General features: G+C 40.6%; 1 long non-coding RNA gene across 1 annotated transcript; it reads left to right on the top strand.

The window, feature by feature from the left end:
• Positions 1-10,902: 10,902 nt before the first annotated feature.
• Positions 10,903-11,624, top strand: LOC118559408. The gene is made up of 3 exons (XR_004928843.1): positions 10,903-11,063; positions 11,315-11,449; positions 11,524-11,624. It is a non-coding gene; the product is annotated as an uncharacterized LOC118559408 (long non-coding RNA).
• The last annotated feature ends 1,279 nt before the right edge of the window (positions 11,625-12,903 follow it).

The raw sequence follows: 12,903 nt of genomic DNA, 5'->3' as shown, positions 1-12,903 counted from the left end.
TTCAGCAGTTTGAATTCTGATTTTGACCGGACTTCTCCTTTAAAGGAGTTTGCAGCCAGTCCTCCGATGCCAGAGTGTATGTCTCCTGAGGTTAGTTCGAGCCCTCTAAGCTTCAAGTGAACAGACATTTTGGCTCATGTTTTAACATTGACTCACTGTGTTTTTGCTCAGGCTTCCAGGGCTCATTCGAACCTGTTTCTTGGATTCCCTCACAACCTCTGACTAATCATTCATCTCCACCTCAAATCCCTTCACCTCTCCCTGGCAGACTCATCATTTCTTCAAGTAAGCATCCTGTATCATTTACCCATTCTAATTCCATACTCACCTGTCTTCTGTCTCCAAAGTTGCAATTTGCCTGCTGTTCTCCATTGGTTCTGGACCTGTTTCCCTGTCATTGCTCAAATAATTCTATTTTCAATAAAACTTTCAACCTTTCCTGGTCTCCCAAGAGTGTTTCTGCAAGTGGGTCAGACATATACCCAACAGCATGACAGTGGTTTATAAAAGGAACATTAGTGGACATTATGAAGAATAAGGAAGACAGCTTAAATATTATGGAAAAAGTTGTAGGGTTAGGTTGTAAAACAATATCCCAACAATCTAACATCTCACAAAGCCCTGTTCAAGCCATCAGAGTATGAAAAACAGCAAATCTAAAATATACAGGGCTACAAGCATGTGTAAGATGGTGCTCTGATCAGAGCATCATCACCACTGATTTGTGAACATTTAGCTTGGCTTACAAGCTAAATGTTAAGGATAGCTAATTGTACGCATCTGTCCAGGGTGTAGCCCGCCTCTCACCCATTGACAGCTGGAGATAGGCACCAGCACCCCTCACGACCCCAACAGGGATAAGCATGTAGGAAGATGGATGGATGATGTTAACAGACACTCCCCATCCAATCTCACTGAGTTTGAGAGAAAAGAAGAGTGTGTAAAAATGTCTCTTGACATGCAAAGCTTGTAAAGATTTACCCCAAAAAAACGGTAATAACCGTGCAAGTTTGTTTAATAAAGTACTGATACATTGAGCCGAAGGAAATGCATGTTACGGTTTTTGTTTTAATTGTGAAAATAATTTTTATTTTCCACACATCATAGTTAGGTGATATGTTGTGTTGCCCGATCACATTAAATTCCAATTACACATTGAAATTTATCGAATTAATGTGGGAGCAGAAAATTTCAAGGGGTCAACATGCTTATAAGACACTGATTAAAAGTCCTTGTTAAGGACTAGAAACCAAAAAGATGCATAGAAGGTACCTTGTATTGTAATGCTCAAATTCTAAGGAAAGTCCTGGCATTACTGTTACTGCAAAATGTCCAGCAGTCAGAATTTAGCCTTTCTCTGGAGCTGTTGTCTGAGGAGGGAACGATTTGAAGGCCTATTGATGTGTTAGGAAGATTTCTTAGGGATCCAAATAGAAAAACTTCAGCCCTTGGATTTCTTCATTAAAACCTCAGAATAGAGAGCTCATTTTATACAGTTACTTGAGCTAACACATTTAGACAGTCTTCTGCTATTAAGTCTAGTATCACAAGACTCCTCCATAAAGAGGCTATGCTTGACTTTTGAGAAACTAATCATAGGCATCCATGTCTTTGAAAGTCATAGCAAAGTATTTTACACGTCTTTTACAAAGTTGGATTCGATCTGCAAGTCCATGAATACCCCACTTCCACCTCCTTTCCTTCACACTTGAGCTCTCAGAACTGAAATTGGGCAGCATTCTTTTCTTACCTCACTGTTGAGACAGAAAAATATCCACTATACCCACTAATCTTGGGGAATTTTGGTGAAAGACAAAAATAGAAAACCTAATCTAATCCCTAAGGATAAGGACACACCAACACACACTCACACTACATGACACAAGCAAGCATAGGTGTCTCAGAGCCTGCTCAATATTTCAGTCATTTCAGTTCCAGCGAACAGGGGGCTGATGGAGGGTGAGCAGTGAGCAGAAGGTGTTTTAAACTCAACCATAAATAAACACAGGAGGTGTTAGAGCTGCATTAGATAGAATTGCCTCTAGCTCACACTTCTCAATCCCTAGGGCCAAGACTGATCTATGCGTGGACTTATTTGTGTGTATGCAATATGCATGTGTTGCTTTGTGTGTGTGTGTGTGTGTGTGTGTGTGTGTGTGTGTGTGTGTGTGTGTGTGTGTGTGTGGGTGTGAATGGTTAAACCACTCATACTGGCTGTGAAGTGTGAGAACAGGGTCCAAGGACAAAGCAGAATGTCAGCCTGTGGAATAGACAGAGAAACAAATCAAGCCAACCAGACAACACTAAATGGAGCCAGTAGAGTTATTGATTCACTGGTTTATTATACACTGATGACTGTTCCCATTGAGAGGGTTTTCTGTTTTTTTTTTGTGTGTGTTTTCATCTAGAATCAACATAAGGGTCAGATAGTTAGGGGACAGATCCTCAGAGGCTATCAAGAACAGTAGATTTCTGCACTGTGACTGGAGAGATGAGTCCCTGCTTAAGCTAGTTTTAGTCATACACACTTGCCTGAATCAAGCTGGCCAAACCATGCAAGACATTTGTGAAGCTGCCTTTATTGAACAAGTTAAATTACTACCGGGTAGTGAAGTACTAAAGTCTTTACACCACAAACACACCAGCTCACTTCCTGGAAACCACAGAGACAGTGAACTTAACACAGAGCGGGCACTAATAGTATAAAGAGTTATTAGTTATTTTAATAGTTTATTGCAGGGGTCCTCAATTCCAGTCCTCGAGGGCCAGTGTCCTATAATTTGTAGATGTATCCCTGATCCAACACACCTGAATCAAATAGTTGAATTACCTCCCCAGTCTGCACTAAAGTCCACCAGATTCCTGCTAGTGACCTCATTATTTGACTTTCAGGACACTGGCCCTCGAGGACCAGCATTGAAGATCCCTGGTCTATTAGTTAGTATTTGATGCATCCAGCTAGGCATGAGTAACTATGACATTCACATGCTATGACAACCATACTGTATGGAAGGATAATTCCATGGTACCAACAATGAAATACAAGCAAAAATGCCTTGGACTTAGACTTTTACTTATTTTACTTATTCAAATGCACATTCACAATGTACATTTTAACTAAATGTCATTGCAAGGCTCCAAATAAAGACAGAAGACAAGAGAAACCGTATAAATATAAGTGAAACTAATTGTGTATTCTTTGTATGCAATGACGATAGAGGAATCATATCTGACTTGTTTATATTTATACGTTGTGATGACTAGTGTCGGAATTGTGACTGATCAGAAAGATTCAACTCAATTCAATTTTATTTATATAGCGCCAATTCATGAAACATGTCATCTCAAGGCACTTTACAAAGTCAAATCAATCATATTATACAGATTGGTCAAAAATGTCCTATATAAGGGAACCAGTTGATTGCTTTAAAGTCCCGACAAGCAGCATTCTCTCCCAGAGAAGCGTAGAGCCACAGGGAGAGTCGTCTGCATTGTACATGGCTTTGCAGCAATCCCTCATATTGAGCAAGCATGAAGGGACAGTGGAGAGGAAAACCACCCATTAGCGGGAAGGAAAAACCTCCAGCAGAACCGGGCTCAGTATGAATGGTCATCTGCCTCGACCCACTGGAGGTTACAGAAGACAGCAGAGACACAACAAGACAGACAAAAAAGCACAGAAGCCCACAATTATCCAGGAATCTGTTCTATATTAGATGGTAATAGCAGGTGATCTGTCTTCCTTGGAATGATGTCACAGTTAACAGAACGCCAGACCAGGTGTACCTTCTATGAAGAAAAAAGAGAGAGAGCAAAAGGTTAAAAGCTCAAATGACAACAGTCATTTCAATTTAATGCAATGCAAAACTGGAGAGCAGTAGACTGGAGAACAGTAGAAATCAGTAGAGTGAGAACAACAAGCCCTGATGTCCTCCAGTAGCCTAAGCCTATAGCAGCACAACTATAGAGGTAGCTCAGGGTAACATGAGCCACTCTAACTTTAAGCTTTGTCAGAAAGGAAAGTTTTAAGATTAATCTTAAAAGTAGACGGGGTGTCTGCCTCACGGACCAAAACTGGGAGTTGGTTCCACAGGAGAGGAGCCTGATAGCTAAAGGATCTGCCTCCCATTCTACTTTTAGAGACTCTAGGAACCACCAGCAGACCTGCAGTCTGAGCGAAGTGCTCTGTTAGGAACATACGGGGTAATCAGAGCTCTGATATATGATGGAGCTTGATTATTAAGGGCTTTATATGTTAGAAGAAGAATTTTAAATTCTATTCTTTACTTAAAAGGAAGCCAATGAAGGGAAGCTAAAATTGGAGAAATATGATCCCTCTTGTTGATTTTCTTCAGAATTCTTGCTGCAGCATTTTGGATCAGCTGATAGTAAAGAATTACCATAGTCCAGCCTTGAAGTAACAAATGCATGGACTAGTTTTTCAGCATCACCCCTGGACAGAATGTTTCTAATTTTGCCGATATTCTGAAACTCTGGAAACCTGTTTAATATGGGATTTAAATGACATGTCTTGGTCGAAAACAACACCAAGACTTTTTACTTTATTACCAGAGGTCAAGTTAATGCCATCCAGATTAAGTGATTGATTAAGAAATTTATTTTTTGAGGACTCTGGTCCAAAGATTACAACTTCTGTCTTGTCACAATTTAAATGTAGGAAATTTAAAGTCATCTAGCTTTTGATGTCATCAAGACATGACTGCAGTCGAAGTAACTGATTGGATTCATCAGGATTTATGGTGAAATATAGCTGAGTGTCATCAGCATAACAGTGGAAATTAATCCCATGCTGTCTGATAATTTTGCCGATCGGAAGCACATATATAGTAAAGAGAATTGGTCCAAGGACTGAACCCTGTGGTACTCCGCAAGTGACCCTAGAGTTTGAGGAAGATTTATTATTAACATGAACAAACTGGAATCTGTCCGACAGATAAGATTTAAACCAGCCTAATGCTTTTCCCTTAATCCCTACAGTATGCTCAAGTCTTTGTAGGAGAATATTGTGATCAACTGCATCAAATGCAGCACTGAGATCTAACAGGACAAGTATAGACACAAGTCCATTATCTTAGGCCATGAGAATATCATTGGTGACCTTCACCAGAGCTTTTTCAGTGCTATGATGAGCTCTGAAGCCTGACTGAAACTCCTCAAGTAGGTCATTACTTTGTAAATGTTCACAGAGTTGATTAGCAACTACTTTCTCAAGAATTTTAGATAAGAAAAGAAGATTAGATATAGGTCTGTAATTTACTAGCTCATCTTGATCAAGAGAAGATTTCTTAAGTAAAGGTTTAATAACAGCTACTTTAAAAGCCTGTGGTAAATATCCATTTACTAAGGATAGATTAATCATTTCTAAAATAGGACCACTGATCAAAGGGAATATCTCCTTAAACAATTTTGTTGGGATTTGGTCTAACATACAGATGAAGCTAATATTTTAGATAGCTCAGAAAGCTCTACTGCTTTTAAACAGTTCAGACACTGCGCAGGTTCTAAAGATTACTCCAATGCTGCCTCACTTACTGAGGACGAGGTAATTATGTTTGGGAGGATGCCAATTATTTTATTTTTAATGGAATCAATTTTATTTATGAAGAATCCCATAAAATCATTACTGCTAAGAGCTAAGGGAATGGATGGATCAACGGAGCAATGACTCTGTGTAAAACCAGAGTTGTACGTTCTCCCTGTTACCAATGCACACTGATTATTAAAAAGGTTGTGTGGCCAGGGCCTCTGATCTGCTGCTAGATTGTTTTCAAATTTCACAACTAAACTTGGAAGCTAGTTGGTTGTCATATCCACTGGAATTTTTGGACATGCAGTAGTTTGCTTTTGATCCTGCATGTAAACAAACTCAAATATTCATATCAGAGCATTGCTGTTTGCTTCCTTAGAGGATGTGTCTCATAGTGTCTGCTTGTACAGCTGTCTGTCTGCCACATAGAACGTTCCAGCAGAACTGGGAACCTCAAAGCCCATGCAAGCTCCTTTTGATGAAATCAAACAGATGTTACAGATGTTACAAATCCAGTTGGATGTTTTTCAGCAGATCTGGGGACTCTTGGCCCCATAACAGCACACCTGCTGTAGATTGTGTGGTAGGCTCAGAAATGTTCAGATGTTTATTACAAAGTGTATAATGCTGTGGAACAATCATCTTTGAAGAGTATTAGCAGCTGCGCAGCTAATACTTGGAATTCTGACAAACATGAAAAGAAGGAATTCTAGTAGGCTCCTGTGTCCTTATTAATAAACCTTTAACTTCATATTGTTTATTGACAGGAAACTCATATGCTTCACCCTGTTCTAAGCAACATGTCCAAAAGCCTTATTTGTGTTTGTCACCTACAAAATCAGGGTTCCATCCTCAGTCCAAGTGTACTTTGACAAGATGCTATAGCACATCTTTGTCATGAAACGGAGACAGGTGGACCCAGTATTCAGGCTGGACAAAAATAATGATATTTTAAAGGGATTTATTAAACAGAAACCAATCAGGTGGAAACAAAAGGGGCATCAAGCCAAAAACGGGACAACAAAGCTCAAAAACCAAAATAGTCCAAAACTTATAAATGTTAAGACTAAATAATCGAAAACAGGGGACAGGCAAGCTCTAATATATGAAAATCAGATCCAGTCAGGCAACGGGCAGGCAGGCAGAAAAAACAGGACAATCAGGGGTCAGGCTGGCTCAGAACTCCAAAGGCTAATTGGGGCAGGTCTACAGGCAAACAAAACAGTATGGGGAATGCTGGACAAGACTCACCAATAGGCATGGAAAGACAATGATCTGGACGAGTGCAGGACACAGAGGCAGGTATAAGTAGAGGAGTGAGCAGGTGAACGGAGTGAAACTAATTACCAGAATGGATGGAGCTGATCAGGAGGGAAAAAGTGGCTGGAAGTAAACTGAAGCTGATTGGATGGTGACTGGTGAAGGGGAAGTGACAGGCAAACAGACAGGATGTTACTGAGATGTGAAACTGAATGACTGGCAGGTGAAAAACAGATAAACTAAAACAGTTTCAGGATAAATCAAGACAAGTATGAGGGATTGCTGCAAAGCCATGGACAATGCAGACGACTCTCCCTGTAGCTCTATGCTTCTCCAGGAGTGAATGCTGCTTGTCGGGACTTTGAAGCAATCAACTGGTTCCCTTATATAGGACATTTTTGACCAATCTGTATAATATGATTGAATTTGACTTTGTAAAGTGCCTTGAGATGACATGTTTCATGAATTGGCGCTATATAAATAAAATTGAATTGAATTGAAACCCAGTCTAAAACAGAAACTAAACCTATGACAGAATTGGTTAAATGAAGAGAATCACTAAACCAAAACAGAAACTTAAACTACAGTTATCCAGAACCAACATAACCATAATGACTAAACCTAAGCTAGAAAACCAAACTAAGAGTAAACAGAACACAAGCAAATAATAAAAACCAGAGCTAATACTAAGACAGGAGAGAGAACTAATTATTCAAATAACAAACAAACCATAACAAAACCCAAATCATGACGATCTCCCCCTTAATGTACTTATGTTGCTGCAATTTTCCCTTATCTGATGACAGCATTACAAAGATAACAGTCAAGTTCCTACAAGGAAATAGAGTCAACAGTCACTTTATTGATACACCTGATCACAAATATTTGGTAGATGGTAATTGTTAGTGATGGGTGTGGCAACACCGATGCGTCGGCGCATAAGTCGAGTTAGTAGAGCAAAAACCATGTCGATGCGCGTATCGCTATGGGAAAGTCACGTGACCGATGCAGGAACTGACGCGCCAAACTGTTTCTGTTTGCTCTAAACTGCACGCGTGTGCATTCGCGCACAGCATCTGGATTCAGCGCACACAGCAAAGCGCACACAGTTCAGCTATGCTGAACTGGATTGTCTTGCGACAAAGCTGGAACAGTCCGGTCAAATTGAAGTTGCCACCAGGGAGCAGAGCGCAACATTTCTAGGAAGTCTGTCATATGAGAGGAGACATTTCTGCTTTGAGCTTAGCGCAGCGCTTCAAGATGGGAACAGCAGCCACAGCCGCCATGAAAAGGGGCCTAGCACTTAACCCATCAGGTATCTGGGAATATTGCAGGATCAAAAACACCACCTTTGAGCCCTGTGGGTTTGGGATTCACCCTGATGATCCATGTTTGGGCTCCTTTCCAGATGTTGTAGTTTTTGACCTGACAAAGATGCAAACATTTGTTTTGTTGGAGTTAAAATGTCCCTATACTAAGAGTTATGTGAATTGTCGCTATGTAATGACACGATGAGGCTCGCGTCCATCACAGCTGCTACTGGCAGGTGAAAGGGCAGCTTCTAATCACTGGCATGGAGTGGTGTGACTTTGTCGTCTATCCAGAGGATGACATTCTTGTCCAACGCATTTATAGAGATACCCGTGTGTGAAACGAACGATTAGGGCAAAGGCTGACCATTTTTACTTTTATGTTTACTTTTCAGGTTGGAGGTCAAACACATTTTGGTTTGTTTGGTTGTCTGAGCTTGTTACTATGTATTTTGTGTTATGTATAGCTTAGTAATGATTCTGTGCACTAATTTTCTATTGTCCTATTTAGTAAACATCTTAACACTATATGCCATTTTGTGGATTAAGTAGCGTAAGAGCTTTTTAAAAACCTATGTTTTGCTAAGGTATCTTGCAAATTTAAGACAAATGATGCTAAGAATTTAAACTGCACAATAAAAGTACTTTGTTTGAGTATTGCAGTTTGTTCATTAATAAAAATTTCCACAAAAGTTTTTTAATATAATCAGTAGTTAGGAAGTATTGGTTTTATAAAGTATTTTATTTGTGTGCTTTACAAACAAGTACCAAACTTTACAAGGGGAAGGAAATCAGCATTGCTTCCATGAAAACAGCGGCAGCCGGTGTGGGACGTTGGAGGCTTTTACAACGGGTTTGGCATGTTGGTGGCATCCTGCCATCCCATGGACTTATCGTGGCATCTTTGTGGCACCTAATGGCCAAAGGTGTGCTAGTGTGTTTTCAAATGATGTATTTATATCACCACATTTGTTTCTCTAATCACGAGTTAAACCACACATACAGTAACCTTATAACTTTTGTATTAAATTGCTTGAAAATGTTTGTTAAATTATGTGAATTTAACACATGAATAATTGAATGTAAATATATAATAGGTATTAAATAACCCGAAAATCTAAGCATTTTCGCAGAAGGGCGACAGGTGGCATGCCGGCTTAGTGACACCCTGTGGCGGATGTATGCCACTGCAGCTGCCACAAAGCTGGTGGTAATTAAACAAGGTTTTATTGGAAATAATATGAATAAAACATAATTATTTGGAAGTAGTTATAGAGTAACAGGTAGCTAACAAATCATTTGCCCACACACAGCAACAGGAATGCAGCAACAGCCGTGACATCTTCTTGGTAAGTGCATGCCAGTGAAAGTCCTGCAGCCACCACCGCAATTGCCACTCCCACTGCCACAAGAAGAGCCAGTAGTTGGTGGAGGTGTCACAAGAAGTGCCAGGACTTGGTGGAGGTAAAGCTTTTATTGGAAATAATGCAATAAAAATATGATTATTTACAAGTAGCTAAGGTGTAACAGGCGTATGTAACAAACAGTTTGCCTAAAAACAGAAACAGCAGTTCACAAAGAGCCGTGGCACCTTCTAGGCAAGAGCATGCCAGTTAAAGCGCCACAGCATGCCACACAGCATGCCAGTGAAAGTGCCACAGCATGCCACACAGCATGCCAGTGAAAGGGCCACAGCATGCCACACAGCATGCCACAGAAAGTGCCACAGCATGCCACACAGCATGCCACAGAAAGTGCCCCAGCATGCCACACAGCATGCCACAGAAAGTGCCCCAGCATGCCACACAGCATGCCACACAGCATGCCACAGAAAGTGCCACAGCATACCACAGAAAGTGCCACAGCATGCCACACAGCATGCCATAGAAAGTGCCACAACATGCCAGTGAAAGTGCCACAGCATGCCACAGGAAGTGCTGGTGTCAGATGCCGCTGCCACAAATCACAGCATGCCACAGGAAGTGCCGGTGTCAGATGCCGCTGCCACAAATTGAGCCTGCAGTCTCTCCACCTTCACCGTCGAGATAATTTTTGCAATTTATGAAAAAACCTATCCGTAGAACTACCACATAAAATGGCAGATATGATTTATCAAAATGTATCACTGACACAACAACTACTTAGTACCTCCACATATACCTGTATAGATTTGGGTACACAGCAAAAACTAAAGTTAACATTTAAGATTTAATGGTTTCAGAGTTGATTTTAACTGGTGCTCAGTGTTACCCGCGTTATTTCCACGAGTTAATTGGGCCAGTGTTGAATCTACTCTGCTGGGAGAAAAATAAGCTCCGCCCCCTTCTTCACAATATTCGTTTCAGTGCAGTCTGAACATGGCTCCATTTTGTCTGTCTCTTGCGTTTCTACACGGTAAGCGCAGCTTCCTAAATTCTTGGTCAAGCACTATTAAATTGATAGAGTGAGTGATGTGAATTTTTTGACTAATTATGACTTAATTTAGTGGCAGCTAAATGTGTCCATTTTTCAACAACCTCACACAAAGTGCTAGCTAGCAGCCCACATGTGGGTTGCTAGCTAGCAACTGATGTACTTACAATTAAAAGTGTTACTGTAACGGTAACACTTAAAAATAATAATGATATCCGACCATATAATCATAAAAGATAAAACTTTTATGATTTTTTTGCCATTTAAAATCATGATTTTGGCCGTGGGAATGTAAAGGTTCCTGCCTATTAGCCTTGACCGGAACTTCAATTGGACCGCTGAGATGTCTCTACAGCAGACAAACATTGCACACTAAGGGAAACACTTTACTTATAAGTTGTATTTTGCTTTATCTAGGTTTATTCCATGCTTCAGTAAAATGTTGATCCAGGTTAACTATGGTGAGGTGCACAAGTATGTTAAGTTGGATGAGGTTGAAGGGCAGTTTGACTTTCATCAATTCCATGAGAGAGGTTGGTTACTTGTTAAACCTCTGTGCAGGGTAAATTATGTATTTAGGTAAAATACATACTTAGTTTTCAACACTTATTTTACAAATCTGTGGTGAGTAAAAGGGATAAGCCATTTTATTTTTGGTTTTGCAATATGTTTTCTAATCTCCAAGTTAATCGTATGATCAACACAAAAAAGGTCATTAATATTTTAATGACACAGTTGGTGATTAGAGCATCAGAATCTAAATTTTGCCTTCTTACTTTTCCAGTCATTGAAAGATTTTGCCTGCCAGCTGATGCCAAAGTTGCATACATGGATGGAACAGATACTGAAGTTGATGAAGAAATATTCAGTGACCTCATTAAACAAGGCAATGTTGTGTTGAAGGTTTACTGCCATGATGGTGAGATATAAAGGCAACGTAAGTCAAGCATCATACAGATTTTACAAAATGATGAAAATGATTTTCTTCTTCAGAGTTCTCTGAAAGGTCATCTGCTTCTGAGTATGACTCAAGCTTCAGCTCAGATGCATCAACATCAACAATACTGAGGGATGAGATCCCATGGAAGATGCAAAAAATTGAGAATGCTAACAATGCAGTGTCTGCCAAAAAGGGTAACAATATATTTTGTGTGCCTCTAAACTCTTTAACCCTGTTGTGACATATTTGGGTAATCAGAATATCACAATAAACTTCCGTTCTGTTCATTCATTTCATAGCGGGTTGAAGGTGTCCTTAACCATACCATACCATACCAACTTTATTTATGAAGCACTTTATACACCGACAGGACCAAAGTGCTGTACACAATCATAAAATACAATGCAATTATAAAATAGAAAGAATTGAATATAAAATACATATTAGAAACAGACACAATAAAACAAAGTGAAATCTCTCAGATTGTGCCAAAAGCCAAAGAAAAAAGATGAGTCTTAAGAAGAGACTTAAAAATAGCAAGTGAAGAGGCCTGTCTTATGCTCAAAGGCAGATCAATCCATAGCTTAGGAGCTGCCACAGAAAAGCACGATCCCCTCTGAGCTTGCATTTTGTCTTTGGGACCCTCAAAAGCAACTGATCAGCTGACCTTAGGGTACGGGAGGGGGTGTAAGAGTGTAACAGCTCAGACAGATAGGGAGGGGCAAGGCCATTAAGAGCTTTAAAAACAAATAAGAGGATTTTAAAATCAATCCTAAAATGCACTGGCAACCAATGTAAGGAAGTCAAGTCTGATGAGCTGGCAGCGCTAACCTGCTTTCAAGGAAGGTACAGAGATGCTAGCAATATGTGCTCATCCACGCGGACAGAAACTTGGCGGAGAGCAGAAAAAAAGAGAGGAGGTGGGCTGGCGATATTTGTTAACGAACGCTGGTGCAATCCAGCGCACGCACATAAGAAGCAACAGATATGCTGCCCAGATGTGGAGATATTAGTGACGAGCCTAAGACCCTTTTATTTGCCGTGTGAGTTCAGCCACGTTATCGCGCTCGGCATCTACATCCCACCCTCTGCTGACGCAGCTGTTGCGTGTGAAAAGATCCACGGAGTCGTCAACAAGCTGCAGACAGATCATCCACACTGCCTCCTGCTGATAACGGGGGATTTCAACCACGCGCCCCTCCGCTCCACCCTCCCCACGCTCACGCAGTACGTCACATGCTCCACAAGGGGAACCAAGATGCTGGACCTTTTCTATGCAAATGTTAAGGACGCCTACACCTCCGCCCCCCTCCCCCCACTCGGTTGCTCGGATCACAATCTTATCTCCCTGCTCCCCCATTACACTCCACTGGTGAGAAGGACATTAGCACAGAAGAAGTCGGTGAAAATCTGGTCAGATGAGGCCAATGAGA

This window comes from Fundulus heteroclitus, unplaced genomic scaffold, assembly GCF_011125445.2.
Source record: "Fundulus heteroclitus isolate FHET01 unplaced genomic scaffold, MU-UCD_Fhet_4.1 scaffold_28, whole genome shotgun sequence".
NCBI lineage: Eukaryota > Metazoa > Chordata > Actinopteri > Cyprinodontiformes > Fundulidae > Fundulus > Fundulus heteroclitus.
This window is presented reverse-complemented; position numbering and strand designations above follow the sequence as displayed.